Source organism: Prionailurus bengalensis, chromosome B4, assembly GCF_016509475.1.
Source record: "Prionailurus bengalensis isolate Pbe53 chromosome B4, Fcat_Pben_1.1_paternal_pri, whole genome shotgun sequence".
Taxonomy (NCBI): Eukaryota; Metazoa; Chordata; class Mammalia; order Carnivora; family Felidae; genus Prionailurus; species Prionailurus bengalensis.
In genome coordinates this window covers 70790583-70813997 of record NC_057358.1, presented here as the reverse complement: position 1 = coordinate 70813997, position 23415 = coordinate 70790583, and positions in this window count along the sequence as shown.

The window sequence follows — 23415 nt, the reverse complement described above, 5'->3', positions numbered from 1 at the left end:
AGCAGAGGAGGGGCAAAGAGTGGGGAGTACAGAGGATCTGAAGCAGGTTTGGTTGGTGCTGACAACAGAGAATCTGATGCGGGGCTCAGACTCTTGAACCGAGAGATCATGACCTGAGCCGAAGTAGGATGCTTAACTGACTGAGCCACCCAGGTGCTCCATAAGATAAACTCTATAACAGGATGTCAAGTGAGATTTTTCCTGTTTTTCTTGAATTTTTCCTATCAAAAGCTAAGAAGAAAAAATCCTAAAACTCCTATAACCTATATTCAAGGAGCTTCCAGAAGTTGGGGTTAGCCACCTTCCTGCAGATCTTACTAAATTAGATAGCTGACCCTATCATCAATAACCACTTTCACCTCCTCTTCCAGCAGATAAAGTAAAAATGGGCCAAAGAGAAAACAAGAGTTAGTCTTTTGGGGAGAGTAGTGTCTATGAAGGGAGGCTGAGAGGAAGGGGCTATTTCCAGTCCTCAGTGTCAAGGAGTGTTCAAGGTTAAGGATTTAGCAAGAAGAGGAGCCTGGAACATTTTCTCCCAGTGGTAAATCGGCTCATTGATAGTTTTGTTGATTTGTCTCTAGAATACCTGAGCAGGGAAAGGGAGAATTAAAAAGAGACGTAGAGCTACTGGGGGCATGAGACTCTCACTCTCAGTTATTGGTCTGGCAACAAATTGCTCACAGAAAAGAGCAGGTCTTGGCCTGTGTTGCTGATCTCTCCCCTGGAGCAAGAGCCTCAGCTACAAGAGGCTGCAGACAGCCTTCCTTTGGTGGGGGTTGGGGAGTGAAGAGAGAGGACAAATGGAGCTGATTTCCTGCTTCAGGGAACTGTTCAATAGTAAGGAGCCTGAGGAGCCAGCATTTGGATGCTTGCCACATGGAGATCATTGACAGTCAGCGTAAGACAGAGAGTGGTATCTCTAAAGAGAGAACTGTTTATGGGCTATCGTGTAAGGGTTCAAAAAACCAGGCACTTTAAATGTTGTTACACCTTCCTTGATTCTGCAGGTTGAACTAGTGTGGGTTCCCCTCTGGTGATACAAGTACATCCAGGAGAATCTACTGACTCAGGATGGTCTCCTATTTTGTTGGTTCCTGCTTTGCCATACAAAGCTGAATTTATAGTTGAAGATTCTGTTTTCAGCTACTGGATTGCAGCTGATTGCCTGACTTTATATAACACTCTTCCTTATTAATTGTATGATCGTGGGCAAGTTAATGAATATTTCTGTGCCCATTTGTTTATCTGCTATTTGGGGATAACAAAATGCTATGGTAGAGGGTTATTGTGAGGTTTAAGAGCACATAGTTCATATAAATCATTCAGCACAGAGCCTGGGATATTATATTACATGTCCTCAATAAATGCATGTTATAAATGAATGGGATCATGGCTTGTCATTTCATTGTTTGATAATGGTACTCTGTTATGAATCTGCAGCCCACATGGTTGGGACTGTGTTGACATCCTGCCCAACCTTTGCAAAGAATTAAGCCTTTTGTCTGGATTCTTAGCTATTGGTGAAGGTCCTGATATAAATGAGATGCCTGAAATGGCCATTTTCTTGGCTTAAATTAACGAGTACCAAAAAACAGCATACTTAACACCATTTGGGGGGGGAGTGATTCTAAAAATACATATCTTAATACTTAACCTACAGAAATTCTGATTCAGTAGATCTGGGTTGGAGCTCAGGAGGTCATTTGTAGATCACACTTCCATTCTGGCCTAGAGTACTATTGTAGAAATCTGTTTGAGGGACTCACTCATCATCCAGAATCCACTTGGATATTGATGTTGGCTTAGAACTAACAAATATTTATTTAGCATCTACTATATGCCAGACACTTTTATAAACATTGGCAATATAATGGTGAATAAGATACTGTATCTATTCCCAAGTAGTCTCCAGTATAATGGGAGAGACTAGCAAGCAAGATGGCACCCATTAAGAACATAACATATTTGTCCCTCTACTAAGAATCCTATTTCTTCCTTTTTTGTCCAGTTAACTCATACTTGTACTTATCAAATTCTAATCCGTAACTTCCCTGACTAATTCAGATACCCATATTTTATTCTCTCAAAGCACAATGTGCCTCTCTTTTTGTAGTGGTTATTCTTACTGTAATTTTTCTTTTTCGTGGTGCTTATTTATCTGTTTTCTACCTCAGACTGCTAGTTTGCACAGCATTTGTCTGTATCTGCTTACCTTTATATTTCTAAGAAGCCAGCATTTAATAATTATTTATTGATTTAATGAATACATGACTGGGGGAAATTCTGTGATAGGAATGAATAAAGGAGAAAACAGAAACCATAGGGAAGGTATCACAATTAGTCTTAGAAAGTCAGAGAAGGTTCAACAAAGAAAGTGCTACTAAACTGCATTCTGAAGAATGAACAAAAGTGAACCATGTGAATATGTGTGTGTTAAAGTGATCTAGTAGGTAGGATGGTCTATAGGACAGAGGCTTAAATATTTGGCATGAGCATATAGATAGTAACTGAAGCCACAGGAGTTTAAGAATATTACTTAGGGAGAGTACATAGTATGATAGGTAAAAACAGCAACAACAACAACAACAAACCAAAAGGCCAAGGACAGACTTCCCAGATGATCAAAAATATCATCATACTGCAAGTTAATGGATTTTTTATTTTTATGTAGCCTATTCTAACAGGAAATTCTCAGTGTGCCAAAACTTTTAATGAGGAGTAGTCTTTACCGACATTCTTACTTATTTAATATGAAATACATTTGAAAATTTGATCAATATATTTACATATTAAAAGGTGGAGTCCGTTTCCAAGAAGCCAGAAAACAAAAGATTTATTTTTTTAATGTTTATTTATTTATTTTGAGAGAGAGAGAGACAGAGAGCAGGTGAGAAGGAGGCGGGGGGGAGACAGAGAATCCCAAGCAGGCTCCACACTGTCAGCGCAGAACCCGATACCGAGCTCAAGCTCACAAACCGTGAGATCATGATCTGAGCCAAAGTCAAGAGTTGGACACTTAACTAACTGATCCACACAGGTGCACCCAAAAGATTTCTAATAATTGTTGGTTTAGGCTTTGCCTCCTGTGGAGCCGGGCAAGATGTCCTCTAGGTATTTTCCCTCCTTTGTCTGCTGAGAAAAGGCGAGGTGATTTTAACAGTTGATATCAGACTTATAAGCATGGACTATATAGATTTCTGGAATAGCATGTGGAAAAGAATTTTTATTTAAATTTTAATCCAGTAAAAGTTAAGGAATGACTCACCCAATGCAGGTGGCTTTCTACTCCACAGCGTTCCATCCCACTGAGACTCCCTAATTTCCCCCAGAGATGGGGTGAGAACACTTTGGCTGGGGAGCACACTTGAACCTAGGCCTAAGACTCCGTGTAAGCAAGTAAAACATAGGCCCTTGTGGGCTCTGGAAATCAGGAGACCAGAGGATTCTTTCTGCCAAACACTCTGTTACAGTTTCCCTAAAAGTGAACTATTCAGTGGTGTCAACGTTATATATCGACATGCTTTTGTGTGAATTGAAACTCCATGTTAAGTACCTGCTATGGTACTGGACATTTTTTCGGATATTCAGGGATCACGGTCCAGTTGTGCAGACAGTCCATGTGTAACCAAAATGTGCTTTACACTAGAGATCGCATACAAGACACTCTGAGCTCAATCTACCTCTGTATAATTGCTTTGGATGGCCTTCCTAGTGTTTAAAAAAAAATCTTAAGTTGATTGGCTTCATTTAAAAACAGGGTTTTCACATGAAAATTTCTGGATTTTCTGAAAAAAAAATCAGAAAACCTGGCAATTCTAGGTGGAAGCACTACCACAAAACAAAAATAACCAGGAGGCTCTGCTTCCTGCTAGATGAGGAAGGCTTCAAATGCCCATCACTCACATAATACACCTGTCTAGCATCTACAGGCTTCTGAGTTTGTAATACTTTCTGTGTCCTTCATTTGCCATAAATGCTAGTCTCTGTGCTGTTCCCAGGTTGCAGCATTTAAGCCCTTTTAAGCAGCAAGTCTAAGGGTCCAATGTATCCCTCTCTAAGGCTCCAGTTCCTCCCTAGCATAGTTCCAGGATCCTGTAGTTGTAAAAGTATCCTGAGATGCCTCCTTGCAGACCAGGTTTTCTCAGGTGACTAATTTGTTACACACTTGAGTAGGATAGCTTTTTAAAAAATCCCTCAAAACCAAAAGGCTTTTAATTATATGCTTCAGACCATGACACTGCTAGGTGAACATTTATATACCTAAGGGACAAAATGTACATGATTAGCCACAGAATAAGGAAGATCTATCTCTTTATTTATCCTTTGACTAGAATAATGGGGCCTGTGGACTGACATTTTCATTATTATGGGAGACCATTCAAATGAGTCTTCACAAAATAAAGTTACCAGTTTATTGTCTTGTGGGTAATGCCACTAACAGGAATTCCTTGCTACATGTAAGGAATTCCTTGTTACAAGTAAGAAGACTAGTGCAATACAGTAAGGAACATATTATAAAGATAGGAGCCTAGTCGTGGAAATTTAGGCAACAAAGTTTAATATATTCAATGAGCCAATTAACATTACAATAGTGAATGTTTCCCCAATAGTTACAACATTTAAACATTAAAACTTAGGAAATCTTGCCTGAAAATGATATAGCATTGGAAGTTCTTGTATAATTTAAAGTATCTGTACTCCAACCGTTTGCCATAACCCAGTTTTTCATGGTTAGGCAGGGCACACCTTTTTTCCACCGTCATAAAGTACCAGCATCAAGGGATACAGGTCCTTTTAGTTCTTGTTTCATAATATAGTATTATACAATAGAGCTGAAAGAATCTTTAAAGATCATCTAGTACGACCACAGTGTTTCATTTTTGCACATTAAACCCTTGACAGATGTTTTTAGACTTAGTTGTATTCAGCTAGTTTCCATTATGTTGCTAGGCTTTGATCTAGAAGATTTCTTATCTATGGTCTACATAAAATGAATTAAAAACCACTCCCTTTCATCTCCTGAGAGCAATATGTGTGAATCCTTTGCTTAGCCCTGCTTCTTTTTAGACGGTGTTCCTCTCACTGGTTCCTGGTAAGGATTCTTTTTTTTTTCTTGATGAACCAGTTCCTTTATCTGTTTCTACAAAAGGGCCCAGCAGATGTCACTTCACATTTGTCAAGCCTAAACCACATAATCTTTTTAGCATGGGATATTTTACAATATCTTCCTGGGGCTTTCTCTTTACCATCTTTAATTAATCCCCCAAATTGCAAAGAAATTGAACTACATGATCAAGAAACACTGGACAAACTTTGGGAAGAGAACACAAACTCTGTATCTCATTTCCAGAGACTGGGGGCATACAGCGAATGATTTGGGGCAGTTCAATCAGTTTTCTGAATTAATTATATAGTTTCAGACAGTAGGGCAGCCATGTTTAAAATTTAACTACAAAATTTTAAGATTGAGATATTTAAGTTGCTATCTTAATGTTACTGTAGGAGAGTATAAATATGATTGTAAGACGGTTAATACTTCTGTAGGGCAGTACTTAATAGTGTACCGTATGTGAGACACTCTCTGTTGTGGTGGCATTACAGGAGAGGAGCTGAAAATAATTTCTCTTGCCTTTGGACATAGTTGCATTCTTTTATTATTCAATGTTTAATCGAATCCTTATTAGAGCAGTTTAAAACATGTAGTTAATACTTTAATTGTTCCCTGGGAGAATGTGTAATAATTAAAAAATCGATTTCATAGAAAGCCACAATAGTTTGAAAGAATTCTGTCATTTAAAGTTTAAAATTGGTTCTGCTTTAAAAATTATGGTAATCTGTTCCAAATAGCATGTGGACTTCTTCAAATGATTGTGCTGTTGTTTTTCAAACAAAAGTTTCAAAGCTAATGTCTTCATCAAATAAACAGTGCATTGGTTGTGACTTTGAAATAAGAAATTGATCATCTATTGTCTCTATAATTACTGTATATGTAATACATTTTCACTCTATGGCTAACTTACCATTTCTGTATACAAAATGTTAAAGGAAACTTAGAAAAATCTTATTTCTGAAGTTACTTTAAACTTGACTTTATAGGAATAACACATGAGCACAACCTGTATCAAGTGCTAACAACCTACAGTTATTCAATACAAATCTGAACTGGATACTGTTGAAAAAAGGTATAAAGGCTGAATTCCTAGAAAAACCTGCTTGGCTCTCTGTATTTTAGTTGAGGTGGTTGTTACTGCTTTCATAATAAATTATGGCCATTCCATATCAAGCCTTAGCTGAAAGTAAAATTTCCTAATCAGGTTATTAATTACTAAATATAAGGAGTTAAAAGGAAATGCTGACAACCCATAATGTAATCATTGCAGAACTATTGGTCCTGGTATAATTAAAGGCTAGTTTAATCCAACAATTCTATAAAATTTACTTAGCTTAATTTCAAGAGTGTGTTTATAGTGTGGTTTGTTTGATTAGAAAGGCTTTCTTTGTTTTGCTGTAGTGCATTTTAAATCCCTCTCCCAGGAATGTATATTATTACCACTGTGCAAGATGTCAGAATGTACGGCAAAGTTTGTTAAAACCCCCAGATTCAGAAAACTTGAGATATCTGCAAGTATTTTGATTACTGAGATTTACTGAATGAAGATTTTCATATGATCTCTTCTTTTCTATAGTGGCACAGACATTACCAAATAAGGCTTTTCTGAAATTTATGAATGATATTTTCTATAAACAGATTATCCCGTGTTTTCTTATGCAACTTACGTTTAGTCAACTGCTATTAATTAGATCAACTTATTTATTTATTATTTCCATTGTGATATTATCCAAATAATTTTGATAAGTTAATAACACTTAACATGTTTGAGAGGATATAAATGTTCTTATACATATGAAACACAAAATTATTGAGAATTCAGTTTGTATGGATTGTTTACCTGATTATTCAACCTTTCAGGACTTTTCTAATTCAGCTAAAATTAGATGAATCCTCTAGATCAGCATAGCCACACACTTCTGCTTAGTTCAGCTCTCACCTTCCTTTCAAACATTCAGCATTAACAAAGAGCATGTAACAGAAATTTTTTGTGAATGCATGGGGTCTAATCTACCAGGAGAATGAGTATTTGGATTAGTATAGTTATGAGTGGAAGTGGTCTGTCTGGGTCCTAAAAGGTTCCAAGTCCCTTGTGGACTTTCAGGATCATCACAAATGAACTTCTTCTAGAGAAGTGAGGATTTACCTCATTTTTGAGGACGTGTTCTGGTGGTCAGTGTCCAGTAGAATGAAGTCCCTGGACTTGACCTAACCATTGCTCTGAACCTGAAACCTGGAGGCAAGGAGAGTTCTCATGAGTCTTAGGAAGGCTACCGAAATAACTAACCTATCAGACTTTACTTTCTCAGGGCAGTCTCTGATATTCTTCCCAGGTTTTAATAGTTACATTGGCCCATGTTTGATATTAATCATTTTATATTATAAACTGTTTTTTAAATTTTTTAATGTTTATTTATTTTTGAGAAAGAGAGAGAGAGTGTGTGAGCAGGGAAGGGGCAGAGAGAGAGGGAGACACAGAATCCAAAGCAGGCTCCAGGCTCTGAACTGTCAGCACAGAGCCCAACGTGGGGCTTAAACTCACAAACTGTAAGATCATGACCTGAGCTGAAGTCAGATGCTTAACTGACTGAGCCACCCAAAGGCCCCTATTATAAACTCTTTATAGCCATATCATATGTGTACAATGATACAGACAGGACGTATTTTTATGTTAATCAGAAGACAATCTATGTAAGGGGCACTTGTACCCCAAATGTTTATAGCAGCACTCTCAACAATAGCCAAATTATGGAAAGAGCCTAAATGTCCATCAACTGATGAATGGATAAAGAAATTGTGGTTTATATACACAATGGAGTACTACGTGGCAATGAGAAAGAATGAAATATGGCCCTTTGTAGCCACGTGGATGGAACTGGAGAGTGTGATGCTAAGTGAAATAAGCCATACAGAGAAAGACAGATACCATATGGTTTCACTCTTATGTGGATCCTGAGAAACTTAACAGAAACCCATGGGGGAGGGGAAGGAAAAAAAAAAAGAGGTTAGAGTGGGAGACAGCCAAAGCATAAGAGACTCTTAAAAACTGAGAACAAACTGAGGGCTGATGGGGGGTGGGAGGGAGGGGAGGGTGGGTGATGGGTATTGAGGAGGGCACCTTTTGGGATGAGCACTGGGTGTTGTATGGAAACCAATTTGACAATAAATTTCAAAAAAAGAAGACCATCTATGTAAACATACTATAAGAATATTCACTTAGAGGCAAGGTGCCTCTGGGTAAAAATGTCAGACTAGCCTGGGGCGCCTGGGTGGCACAGTCGGTTAAGCGTCCGACTTCAGCCAGGTCATGATCTCATGGTCCGTGAGTTCGAGCCCCACGTCAGGCTCTGGGCTGATGGCTCAGAGCCTGGAGCCCTGTTTCCGATTCTGTGTCTCCCTCTCTCTATGCCCCTCCCCCGTTCATGCTCTGTCTCTCTCTGTCCCAAAAATAAATAAAAAAACGTTGAGAAAAAAAAATGTCAGACTAGCCTAAGAATTAAGTAGTTTTTAAAATTATTGTTGTTAAAAATGTATGTGTCATTTTTATTGTGTATGTATGTGTGAGAGAGATCAGAAAGGAGAAAGAATGAGAGAGCAAAAGAATATGTGCTGACTACATTTATACATATAGAATCCATATTATAACTTGAAAGGACATATGTGACCTTCTCATCCAAACTTGTCATTTTATAAGAGAGTAGGGGCGCCTGGGTGGCTCAGTCGGTTAAGCACCCAACTTTGGCTCCAGTCATGATCTCATGGTTTGTGGGTTCGAGCCCCGCGTCGGGCTCTGTGCTGACAGCTCAGAGCCTGGAGCCTGCTTCAGATTCTATGTCTCCCTCTTCCTCTGACCCTCCCCTGTTCATGCTCTGTCTCAAAAATAAATAAATGTTAAAAAAAAAAAGAGAGCAACAAGCTCCAGAGTGGTTTGTGATCTATTTTGTCTTTTATTCTTGTGGATTCATCAATTTGGGGAGATTTCAGCCACTATGAGAGTAGGAATGACAAAAGAAGAATAAACAAAGCAAAGTGGGGAGCTTCAAGTAATTACCTCTGAATGACTCTTGCAGTTCAGTAATAAATGCTTGTACATTTGTATTCACATGGTCTGCATTTAACATACTTGTCTCACCTTTCTCTCCGGATAGTAAGCTTATATAGCGTGGAGGTAAGGCCCGTGAACCTACTCTGTGCAGTGCCACAACGTTCCCAGCCAAACAATGATTCTAGAGTGGGGGAGAAATGCAGACCTGTTAGGACACCAAAAACCAAGAGTCTGCCTTTTGTGACACGCTTCCGCTTCTAAGCTCCAGTTCTTCCTTCATTTACTTTCTTTCCACCGTTTTCAAATTTTCTGTCAAAACCCTGCTCGTCTTTCAATGTACGGTACTAATGCCACTTCTCCTGTAATGCCTGTCCAAATACTCCTGATAGGTTTTAATCTTTCCTTTGTCTATATTCTCGATTTCTGCCTTGTGTTGATTTTGTTATGTCCATGTCTCTCTCATCTATTAAGTCACAGAGTTGACTCTGGAACTAATGGGCCATTCAAAGACAGGGCTCTGGGGAGGTGGAGTATTAGGTAGAGTTCAGACCCCTTAAGTGTTTTGTTAACTAGAGGGCTCAGCTTTTGTGTTATATATTGAGGAGAACGAGTACAATTTCTTTGATGTTAAGAAACTGTTGAGCTGCTAAAAATCAAAGTTTAAAGAGTACTACCAACATATTTAATTACCAAAGGGATTATTTTGTTAACTTCCATATTGTGGCAAACCTGGAATGAACAGTTTTCCAGTAAACGAATAAATCAGTGTGCACCCAATGAGATAAGTTCAAAGGACGTTATTGCATTTTAGCTTAACACACAGTAAATACACTCAGTATTACTGCTGGAGTATCCGTCCTTCTCAAATGTTAAACTGGGAGAGTGACATGCCCTCAAATGCTGAGGAGTGGCTGCGGAGAAGAGAAGCGGCGCCCTGGAATTGATTTATGAAGAAGGGTGGTGAGATTTTATGGAGTGGAAACTAACAGATGGTTCACAGTTTTTTTTCCTTCCCACAATTACCCCTCCCTGAGCTACTTCTGGAATATACATTCTGTACTGGCACAAAGGCCAAAGCTCCTTGGAAGATCTGCTGGAGTCATATGTAAATAGCACTTGGGATGCCAACACAATGATGGCTCTCAGCGTCCCCGTCTCCAGAGTCATAGTTGTGAGCATTGTGGGCGATGAGGTTTTTTTTTTTTAATTCTTCGTACAAAACTGTCTCCCCACACATGATTTCTCAGAGGCTTGGGGAGTCACAGGTGTGACTTAAGCTTCTTGTCTAGACATCAAGTATGAAAACATTAGTCAACCCTCCCTAAGTTCACCTAAGTCAATCATGAGTTGGTTTTCCCCAAATCCACTTGCTAAACCTCAGTCACTAGTATTTTTGATTCTTTTAGAAACTGGGAATGGTTTTTTAAAAACCATCGTTTTAAAAACCAGGTATCTTTTTAAAAAAACTTACTGATATTTCAATCCTCTTAACCATTTCCCTGAAATAAAACAGAGATTATAACATATGATTTTTACTCCTTAAAAATACTTGATTTAATTTAATTTTATTAAAATGTGAAGCAAATTTCTGAACACGCATGACTTTTGAGCCTAGAACTTGAATCTGAAAGGACCTTAGCAGTCATCTAATCCAAACATCTTCCAGTGCAGGAATCATAAATGATAATGTAATACTCATTTTGGCATTTTTGTTAGAAAATTCTATTTTCAGGGAGCCAGGTACCTCACAAGACAGTTTATTATTGACTGTTATTGTGAAAAAGGTTTTCTTTATATCAAGCCACAATTTGCCTACAGGAGTGAGGCTACCACAACTAATTCTTGTTCTACCTTGTGGGAACCTACAGAATTCTATCTCTCTTCCAGAAAAATTCTTTAAATATGTGGAGATATATATTATGCCCCTCTTAAGACTTTTCTTTTCTACATTAAGCAGCCATACTTCAAAAACACTTTTCATATTAGATGGATTCCTGGATCTTCTCAACCCTAATTACATTTGCCAGGAACATTTCCCAGTTTGTCAATATCCGTCCTGAATTTATGATAAATTATGATAAATACTCTTTAATTTTTTTTATTTGAGTAGAGTTGACACAAATTGTTACATTAATTTCAGGTACACAACATAGTGATTCAGCCTCTCTATAAATTATACTACATTCACCACAAATGTAGCTATCATCTGTCACCATACAACACTATTATAATATTATTAACTGTATTTCCTATGCTGTGTTTTTATTCCCATAACTTACTCATTCTATAACTGGAAGCCTGTACCTCCCACTCCACTTCACCCATTTTGCCCGATGTCCCAGCCCCTTCCCTCAGACAACCATCAGTTTGTTTTCTGTATTAATAGGTCTGATTCTACTTTTCATTTGTTCATTCGTTTTGTTCTTTAGATTCCACACATGAGGGGTTCCTGGGTGGCTCAGTCAGTTAAGCATCCAACTTTGTCCCAGGTCATGATCTCACCACTGGTGAATTTGAGCTTTACATTGGGCTCTGTGATGACCGTTCAGAACCTGGAGCCTGCTTTGGATTCTGTCTCCACCTTTCTCTGTTCCTCCTCTACTCATGCATGCTCTCTCTCTCTCTCTCAAATATAAACATTAAAAAAATTAGATTCCACATATAAGTGAAATCATATGGTATTTGTCTTCCTCAGTCTGACTTATTTCACTTAGTATAATACCCTCTAGGTCAGTCCATGTTGTCACAAATGGCCCAAATCTTATCCTTTTTAACAGTTGTGTAATATTCCTGTGTGTGTGTGTGTGTGTGTGTGTGTGTGTGTGTACCACATCCACCCTATCCATTCATCTATGGATGGGCATTTGGGTTTGCTTCTGTATCTCAGCTATTGTAAATAATGCTGCAGTAAACATAAGGGTACATACATCTTTTTGAATTAGTGTTTTTGTTTTCTCTGGGTAAATATCCAGTAGTGGATTTTTTTGGATCATATGATATTTCTATTTTTAGTGATAAATGCTTTTTATAACGGATTTTTGATAAGATCAGATATTTCAAGGGATCCAATACTTCAGCTTTAAAATGTAAAAATTTAAGTAACTTATAAACAAATATTATTAACCAGTGAATATTTTCACTGATATTCTGCACCATACTTTTACAGGCAAAAAATGTTAACCCGTGATTCTTTTGCTCTGATACAGAATAATGAATTATTTTCAACTTATTCTAAGTAAATCTACCATTGTCCCTCGCACAAACCTGCTAATATTTTACTGTGTGCCTTTGCACATGTTCTTTCCACTGCCTTTTTTCTCACCTCATCAAAGAAGCTTCACTACTTAAGCTTCTTGTCCCCTTGAATGAGAAAGTCCTCAAATTGAATTATGTTCTCTTTCCATCTAATTCATTAGGCCTGAAAAAGAAAACAGCATTCTCCTTGTCACCATCAATAAAAACACTTTTATTCAACATAGTGACAGCAATCAGACAACAAAAAGAAATAAGAGGCATCTACATCCATAAGGAAGAAGTAAAACTTCCACTGTTTGCAGATGACATGATACTATGTATAGAAAACCTAACGACTCTACCAAAAAACTACTAGAACTGATAAATAAATTCAGTAAAGTCACAGAACACTTTCCTTTTTTGAGGTTTATACCATTTCCTTATATTATGGACTTGCTATTATTAGTAACACCATCTATTGATTTCTAGGACCATCTCTCCTTAAATAATGATTTAAGCATTTAGATCACAATGTATTTTTCCAATCTACTCATATTCACAGATTATATCCCATCTTTTCTTATGTTGAAATCTCACCAACTCCAGTGACTTCCATGTCCATTTTCCCCATCTAGCTGCACAAAGCCTAAAAAACTTGTTTGGATTCAGCTGGAATTTGCCTCTTCTATATTTCACACTGATTAGCTTCTGAGGCTTCTCCAAAACTTTACACAGGTCTGTTGCATTCCTACCTTCACCTCTAAATCTTAAATTCTAAAAATAATGTTTCTGACCCCAAGTGCCTTATCTTTTTTGATATTGAGACCTACTGCACCTGCTTTGAATACTCACTGATCCACAAATCCTTGACTTCCCTTAATTCTCTCATTTCATCAGCCCTTTCATTGCTTCTTTCTCTTTTCAGTCTGCCTTCTATCACCAGCTATTTGGTGTGACATTTACAACTTTTCTAATATCCCTTGCCCGTTGGATCAGATGCCAGTCATTCGCAGTCAAAGCCTAATTCTATATATATGTACTGTTTGACTTTAACTATGCTATTCTTTCATTCAGTTAGTGTGGATGGAGAAGATACGATGTGGGCCAGCAACTGGGCTGAGTGGTAGCTATTGGAAGAGGAATTAGATTCAGTTTTTGCCTCTGGGAAGGTTACAAACTAGTAAGGAAAATAGCCCACAAACCCATAATTTTCTACCCATGAAATGTACTAGAATGTAGATAGGTTCAAAGTTCAATTAGGGTAGAGAGGAAGAAATAAGAAATAATTCGGGAGATTAGAGGAGGTCTTCAGAGAAAAAAAAAGTGTGTGTTTTCCAGTGTATTGAGTGATGAAGTGATGAGATATAGTTTGTTGCATACTGGGAAAGGTTGAGCAGGTGGGGAGAAGAGGAAAGGGCATGCCAAGCCAGTTGAACATCATGAAAAAGAAATGTGAAGTTGTGGAAATGAAGGGCAGGTTACACCCTAGGTGATGATAATTAAAAGGAGATAATAAGAGAGAATAATAGGATAGAATTGAAAAATATTGTGAAGGTTTTGTGCTCAGTAGTTTAAAATTTGTTTTGCTCACAAGAATTCCATAGATGAGCTGTATGAACAATAATATCCCATCAGTCAGTTATCTTCCATGAAAAAGGGTCTTTGTGATCATATAAATTGGGAAAGTCTATAATGCTATGACCCTTGTTAAATATTCACATTTCACATTCACATATTAAAAGTTCTGAAATTCCTGTAAAAATAAGCTATTTAATGTGTTTAACCAGGTGTCTTCTAATTCAGGTTGATGTGATTTCTCCTTTGTCTGAACTCTTCCTATTAAAATGGCATCCATTTGTGTTGGGTAAACTCATGGCATCTGAGGATTTTCAAGGAGACTTAAAAGTCCGTGACACATAATATTTTGCTGAGATATCATTTTGAATTACGAGTGCTTCAAAGCTAGTGTGTGGAAGTGAGTCAGAGACAGGAAGAAAGTCTAGACAAAACGCAGAATGTATACACCTTTATGCAACAGTGCTGGTTTCTGTGATCCCTTATTTCATTTAATTGTCAAAACAGTCCTGCAGTGGTTGTGTTGTTGTATCATCCATTTTAGCTATGAAATCACTGATGAGATTGTATGCTGGTATTTGGGGATTGCAAACATCTTTGGACAAACGTGTCATAATCTTAAAATCTACTATACTTATTTTGTCTCTTATGCTGGATTACATGCTTCTTATGGTCAAGGGCTGTATTTGATGACTCTATACTTTTACTGCCCTCAGCACTTGGGACAAATTTGATGAACTCTATAGGTTCTCAATCAGTGTCTGAAAATGAATGAAGTATGAAGTTTGAAAGTCCAGAGAAGAGAAGTTATATAGGATATATCAATTGATTAACTTAACTAGAGAGGAAATATCTAAGAGGAAAGTAATATATAGTGAAAAAAGTAGGAGAGCCAGAGAAAATGCAAAGTGAGCCTCAGGTAACATAATTATGAATTTAAATTTAATGAAGTGTATCCAAGATCCACTGGAAGTTTTATAGGAGAACTGTAACAAGAGAACACATGTAGTTGTATTTTACTGAATTGGAAAGATATTCAGAGAAAGATATTTAATAATGAATGGCCCAGTGGAAGTTGCCCAGAGCCCATGTAAGGGATTTAAGTAAAGATTTAATGAAAATATCAAATTAAAAAACAAGCAAACAAACTTGTGTAAAAAATGATTGCTGAGGCGCCTGGGTGGCTCAGTGGGTTAAGCGTCCAACTTTGGCTCAGGTCATCATATGTGAGTTTGAGCCCCTGGTTGGACTCTGTGCCAACAGGTCAGAGCCTGGAGCCTGCTTCAGAGCCTGTGCCTCCCTCTCTCGGCCCCTCCCCTGCTCATACTCTGTATCTGTCTCTGTCTCTCTCTCAAAAATAAATAATAAACATTAAAAATATTTAAAACTAATTGCCAAACTGCAATGTGTATTAGTTTCCTAGGATCCCCAAAACCAAGTACCACAAACTAAGTGGCTTAAACAACAGAAGTTTATTGTGTCACAGTTCTGGAGCCTGGAAGTCCAAAATCTAGGTGTGAGCAGGGTTGGTTCCTTTGGAGGGCTGTGAGGGGAAGAGCTGTTCCAGGCCTCTCTCCTGGAACAGCTAGCAGATGGCTGTCTTCTCCCTAATCTCTTTAAATCATCTTCCCTCTACCTGCATTTCTATAACCAAATTTCCTCTTTTAATGAGGACACCAGTGGAATTTTGGATTCAGGCCGATCTTAATGACCTCATTTTAACTTGATTACTCCTTAACTCTTAACTCTTTGTAAAGATCAAGTCTCCAGTGAGGTCACATCCTGAAGTACTGGGGGTTAGAACTTCAATATATGAATTTTAGGGGGACACAGTTCAATCCATAACACACCATCAATATCAACCTTAGATAAAAATAGTGCAAATTGAAAGATCGATCCATTTAACACTTATTTATTGAATTCCACTTATATACCAGGCATCAAACTAAGTAAAGATAAATCTTAAAGGTACTTTAAGTCTTTTGTATGAGATAAATAAATAGTAACTAATTACAGCACAACGTGTTCAGAGTTATAATCATGATTATAATTTATTAAGTGTTAGTTAAGACAAGAAAGGAGAGAGAGGTGAAAAGAATGAGGAAAAGCATCAGTGAGGAGATAACTTTTAGGTTAAGTCTTAGATGATGTATAGAAGATAAAATTGGAAAGCAAATTCTAGCAGAGGGAACAATAAGGGTTGTTTTGAGTAATGTTAAGTTTCTTTGATGTGAACTGCATGTTGAAAATAAAAAATGAAAGTCATAAGAGTTAGGAAGACAGCCTATCCAGGTCATGCAAATGAGAACCATTGAATCATTTGAAGTAGAAAAGTGACAAATAAGGATTACCCTAAAGGCTGTTTCAAGGATGGGTTGGAAAGGAATAAAACAGGAACCAGGGGGAATCCCAGTTAGAAAACATTGTACTTGTCAGATGAGAGGCCATGAGGGCATTAATGAAGACTGTAGCAGGTGGAGAACAAGGTATGGAAAGGGAGAAGTTAATATGGTATAGTTGACCAGATTTAGCAAGCAAAAGTGTGTAATTAAGTGGTCATTTAGGATGACTCCTAGATTTCCGAACTGAGTGACTGAGTAGGTAAGCTGGTGTTAAATAAGATAGGGGATGCGAGAACAACGATTTGGAAATAAAGATAAGTAATCCACTTTTGGACATGTAGAGTCACAGTGCTTGTGAGACATCCAAATGGAAGTGTTTAGTAGAGAGTAAGAAATATATGTTAAGTAGCTCAGAGGGATATGTGGAGTAGAGGTTAAGATTTGGCAGTCATCAGCTTACATATTCATTCACTAATATGAGAAATGTGAAATATAGATACACCTGTAGGCTTTCAAAATGCTTTGGCTGAGAAGGGAAGGAAAAAAGTCTTGGCTACAGGAAGGTGTGGTGCTGTAAGAGTTAAGATGGAAGAGATTTAATTATACATTTGGGCTGACCAAAAAGGGTGAGTGGGGAAATGTGTATCTGATGAGGCAGTGTCTAAGGGGACATGAGGACATTGGGGCCCAGATCAGGAAAAAGGAGTTTTACTTTTGATTTCCTCTTAGCCAAATTCTATATTTATGATACAGATAATTATGAAAATATAGAAAAGGGACAATGAAAAGGTTGGCCAGGATGATGTCCCCATGGGTGGCTGTGGCTATCTCTTTGGAGTACTGGATGTTGAATACCCAGACTGATACGGTTATTATAGTCCCCAATGGTGACAAATGCCTTGAATCTTATCTGCTGACCAGGACAGGGTGTTTTTAAAACCTCATCCTTGAGAGAAGTTCTCAGAAAAAAAGTCAACAATCTCAGACTCCCTGCTGGGCAGAGGGATGCATCTACTCTTTTATTTTAGGTTCTGCTCAATTATCCGCTTTTCTCTATGCTTTGTGTGTTCTCTCTCTCTCCCAAAATTTACCTTTCGTTACCTATCTTACTCATGGTTCAAAATGGTTGTTCTAACCCTTGGGTCCACCTGAACTTTGAGCTGCACAGCTCATCACCACCTGGCATTTTCTTCCATGTCTATTATTTTTAGCTTTCCAAGATGCATTTGATTGGTTTGGCTATCTTCTTTCTATGTAGAGTCTTTAAAAAAATTCTTATTTATTTATTTTGAGGAAAGAGTGCATGCATGAGTTGGGGAGGGACAGGCAGAGAGAAAGAGAGAGAGATTGAGAGAGAGAGAGAGAGAGAGAGAGAGGGAGAGAGAGAATCCCAAGCTGACTCTGCACTGTCAGCACAGAGCCGAATGGGTTCAATCCCACGAACTGGGAGATCATGACCTGAGCCTAAATCTGATGCTTAACTGACTGAGCCACCCAGGTTCCTTTCTGTGTAGACTCTTTATACCAAGTCATAATATAGACTTCTGATAGACTTCATCCTATATTACCTCAGATTTAATTGTTGACTCCTATCTAGTCATCTATAGGTAGGGAGGTGAAGCATAGGATCTACTGTTCACTCAGCAAAAGCTGTGAGCAGAATATCCTCCCAGAAGAGAGTCTGAATAGAGTGAGGCATTCCAGAGCACTGTTGTTTTATTTTTTTAAGCATAATATGCTTTAGTTCATCCATTTTACTCCATGAGAAGTGTTATTTTTAATGAAGGACTTTCACTAATACTTATATTAACAAACTTTGATTGAATTTCATGTTACATTTTCAGACTTGGTGCTTGTGGTATATGACTTCTAATTCCTCTTATAAAAATATGCTGAACAGACTGAATTAAAATAATCATATTCATAAAATCTCTGTGTAAGTCAAAGCCATAAATGTGTAATATTTTATTACTGCAAAATAGTCATGTAGCATTGTAGACAGTAACAACAATTCAAGCAGCCTAGTATATATTTATAGTTGGCATTGCATGTTGGGTCTCTTTCTGCCCCACTTAACTTTGGGATTAAGATTTGAACCTGATCTCCTTGTGCTTGAGTTTATCTACCTCACTTCAAGAAAACAAATGATTTCTGTCTAAAGTTAATTAAAATTTACATGCAGTAAATTTACTAAATTGCTTCCAGATCTGTACCTTTTTTTAAAAAAGAAGCAGACTAGAAAGAAATATTAGTTCTTTAAAAAGAATCTTTGTGTTTGTTTAAATGTACATTTTCTCTACATATGTTTATTTAATTCTTTCTATGGTTGAAAATGGTGCCTAGAGAAACTTGAAAGAATGAGAATGGACATTGCTTTTTCAGTCAGCTTATAGGAATGCAAATTTATTTGTAAAAACTGGTAAAAACACAACTATCTGGGAAAATTTTTGCCATGACCAAAAAGAGAAAGGGCAAATATAGTTCATCTCCTGTTTCAATATGGATTACTTGGTGGTGGCTGCCTTAGGGTTGTGTTGAGAAAAATTCTGAGAGTGGATGAAGTGGGTTAAAAGGAGCTATTCAGTTAATGATCTCTGCTTTGTGCATGGAATGGGAAGCTGTGCTGTGCAGTTTCCATCTGATTGTTAATGCCATATCAGAAATAGGTGAGTAGCATTTCTACTAAAAATAAGCATGTTTGCAACAACATTTATAATAGGAAACAAGAATGTATGCGTATATGTTTCTCTGATCCACTTAGATATCGGCTATCTAATAAGTTGCTAGAGGCATTTGATGTGAGAAAAACACCGCTCTCATATCTCCTGCCTTCACTCCTGGGGGATACTTGGACATGAGACCAATAGGGCCTTGCTCTACTCCTTTCCCAAGTGTAGGGTCAAAATAGGACTTCCAATAGCATATCAAGACTCCAAATTTGATATGACCCTAAATACAAAGGAAAAATACCTTTTCTAGCTAAGGGAAGTAGAATGATAGATGGTATGGAATGGGTCTTAATGTTTATGTACTATCAGCTCTGGGGTAAGAATTTGAAAATAGGAAGTTGAATAAGGAAAATCAACACTGTCCTGTATAAGAAATAAATAGGAGGGCCACTTGAGTGGCTCATTTGGTTAAGCAACTACCCTTGATTTCAGCTCAGGTCATGATCTCACAGTTCGTGGGATTGAGTCCTGTGTTGGGTTCTGTGCTGACAGTACAGAGTCTGCTTGGGATTCTCTCTCTCCCCCACTCCCTCTGTCCCCCCCCCCCAAAATAAATACATAAACTAAAAAAAAAAAAAAAAAGAAAAAGAAAAGAAAAAGAAAAGAAATAGGAATGTGATGATGGGGATAGTAGAAAAGAGAATATGGGATTGTGGAAAGAGAGAGACCAGGTAGCATGTCAGGGCCCTGCAGCTTAAAACTTTTACATTAGGATACTAAATACTAAAAATTTTATAAAATAAGTTACTTTTATTACATGTGAATCAATCTGATATAATCTAGTCTAGTCCCTAATACACTTAATTTTTAAAATGTGAGGCAACAATCCACTGAATTGATTATATGACCCACAAGTGGTCAAACTCACAGTTTGAGAAACACTGATTTAAATAGTAAGGGCCTAGCATGGTGGTGTAGGCTGACTATAGCCCATATGTCTCACTAATTGCATATTGTGTGTGTGTGTGTGTGTGTATTTTCCTTTTTTTCCTCTCATGTTTTGCCCTAAGGGTGGGCCCAATTCACAGAAAAGCATGTCAACAGTGGATACATGAAAGACTAAAACTTCAATAGAAAGGCTATCTCTGCCTGGGCACCTGGGTGGCTCAGTCAGTTGAAGGTCTGACTCTTGATATTGGCTCAGGTCATGATCTCATGGTTCAAGAGACTGAGTCCCGCATTGGGCTCTGTACTGACAGTGCAGAGCCTGCTTGGGATCCCCTCTCTCCCCCTTTCTCTCTGCCCCTCCCCCCACTTGTACTCTTTCCTTCTCCCTCTCTCAAAATAAATAAACATTTAAAAATTAAAAAAAAAAAGCCCATATCTACTAGTAGAGAAAGCAGCAAGGGAGCCTCTTGAGACTGGAGACTGAGGAGAGATTCTCAGAGCAAAGAGAACCAGAAAAGAGGATCACTTAATTTTGTGTATAAACTTGCAAGTGTCTCAGAATCACTTATTATTTTGGATAGCTCAAACAGAGAATGTGTTTTAAAAATTGAACTGACAGAATTTATACTATGAACCTAACTATGTTGATTGCTTGCTAAATAAAAAAGCAAGACAGAATTTATAGTATGAACCTAACTATGTTGATTGCTTGCTAAATAAAATCAGTATGCTCCAGAGGATGATAACAAGAACTAAAGTCTACATAACATTCACAATGTCCAATATACATTTAGAAATTATTCAGCACTTAATAAACAAAATGTGGACAATTATCAAGGGAAAATAATTAGCAGATGCTAAGATATTGGAATTGTTAGACAAAGACTTTAAGAAGCTATTATACATATGTTTTATAAGGAAAGAAAAATATACTTGAGATGAATAAAAATTTAGAATTTTTCAATAATCACTTTATACATCAATTGTCTAAAGGTACCAATTAAGACATCTCTGAAAGAGATTGTCAGAGTGGATCAAATAACACAACCTAGATATATGTTGTCTGTAAGAAACCCTCTCTAAATAAAGATACATATAGATTAAAAGTAAAGAAGGGAATAAAAAAGTAAAGAATAAAGAAAAATATACCATGTTAATATCAGTCAAAGAAAAGTAGGAATCACTAAATTAATTTCAGACAGAGCCCACTTCAAAGCAAGAAGGTTATCAGGGATAAAAAGGGGAATTACATAAGAATTAAGAGATCAAGTCTCCAAGAAGACATAACAGTCCTTGATATGTATGTGCTTAACAACATAGCATCAAAATTCATTAGGCAAAAACTGATGGAACTGCAAGGAGAAATAGATGAATCCACTATTATAGTTGGAGACTTTAACACCTCTCTATCAGAAATGGATATGCCCACCAAGCAGAAAATTACCAAGAACATAGTTGATTTCACAATGCAATCAATCAGCTGAATATTACTGACATCTGTAGACTACTTAATCCAACAACAGCAGAATATACATTCTTTTTTCTTTTCAAGCTCACACGAAACACTTGCCAAGATAGACCATATTGTGGGCCATGAAAAATACTTCACAAATTTCAAAGAATAAAAATCATGCAATTTCTGCTCAATGAAGTTAACAAAGAAATCAAAAAGAGTTAAATCCCCAAATACATGGAGATTAAACAGCACACTACTAAATAACACATGAATCAAAGAAGAAATCTTAAGAGAAATAAAAAAAATATTTTGGACTACTTTGAAATGAAAGCACAACCTATAAAAATTTGTGGGATACAGTGAAAGCAGTGCCCAGTGGGAAATTTATAGCATTAAATGCATATGTTAGAAAAGAAAAAAGATCTAATATCAATAATCTAAATTTCCACCTTAGGAAACTAGAAAAAGAAGAGCAAAACGTAAGTAGAGAAGAAATAAGAATTAGAGAAGAAATTGATGACATTGAAAACAGAAAATCAATAGAAAAAAAAATCAATGAAACCAAAAGTTGGTTCTTTAAGAAAGATTGATAAAATTGATAAACCTCTTGCCAAACTAAGAAAAAGGAGAGAGGACACCAATTACTAATACCAAAGTCAAAGAAAGGACATCACTACAGTGCGCAAGGACATTAAAAGGATAAGAAGGGGTACTTTGAACTGCTCTAAGACCACAAAATCAATAACCTAGATGAAACAGACCAATTTTTTGAAAGACACAATCTTCTGAAATTTACAAAAGAAGAAACATACAATCTGAATAGGCCTATATTGAGACAGGAGAGTTAAGATGGTGGAGTAGTATGGGGACCCTGGACTTGCCTTGTCCCTGAATGCAACTAGATCAACATCAAATCATTTTGAGCACCAAGGAAATCGATTTGAAGATTAAGAGAACAATCTGAACAATTAGAGGGAGAGAATGTGGCAGGTACAAAGTGCAGAGATGTTAATTGGGGGAGAGAAAAGCCATGGTGCTGTGGAGGGGAAGGAGCCCTGTTTGTAGAGAGAGGACAGAAAGAGGAGAGAAGGGGAGAGAGAGAGAGCAGTGCATTGGGTTCATACACAAAAAAACACTCAACTGAAACCACTGACTGAGGAATCAAGAGGAACTGACTATTGCAGGTTTTTACAAACAGTAGAACTCAAATTCTGAGGTTTTAGAAGTTGGCACCATTTGCTGGAGTTGAACCAGGTGGGTGGGAATACTTCTGGGGAGGAGGGTGGAAGAGTGGACAGTGGACAGGATGGTGTAGGGATTCCCTGGGTTGTACTTGGAGACAAGGTTCCCGTTCCTGGAGTGAATTTGGAAGAGGGCATATTGCCTCTCCAAGGATAAAAGATCTGGAAGGCACCATTGAGCAGCTATTTAACAGGAAGGGACAGACATGCGCACAGAGGGCAGATAACCTGGTCACAGCTTTTTGTTGTGCTATACCATAAACTCCAAGCACCTATTTGGCCATGCTACTGCTTTTCTGGGACAAAATGGCACCAAACCAGCACAGCAAGTCTCTCCTCCAGAGGAGAGGAGGTGGTCCATGCCTTGCCAGGTCCTTTAAGATAAGGAATTTTGAATCCCAGCTGCCCACCAGAGATAAAACACAGAACTGTGGGGCTGGGTGTACCGATGGCTCAGGCACAGACAAGCTGAGGGCAGGGATCTGATGGAAGCCTGGGACACAAGAGGGGAGATTGTTCGCTTTTTTGTGAGAGCTTCCTGAATAGTGATGGGCATGAGCTCCCCTCTCCAGGGATTAGAGAGGGGGGTGATGCCATCTTCCCCCAACCCACCAGGACAGTTGGCCTTCAATGTCCCCATTGGAGGCTGGAGCCACTCACACCAAACCCTGTCCCCCTGTGCCCTGCAGGGGCATCTTTACTAGGGCATGTCTGACTGTGAGCCAGCACACTGGGCCAGTGCATTGGGCCTCTCCCCAAGAGGACCAACACAGGCACCCTAAACGCACCAAGTCT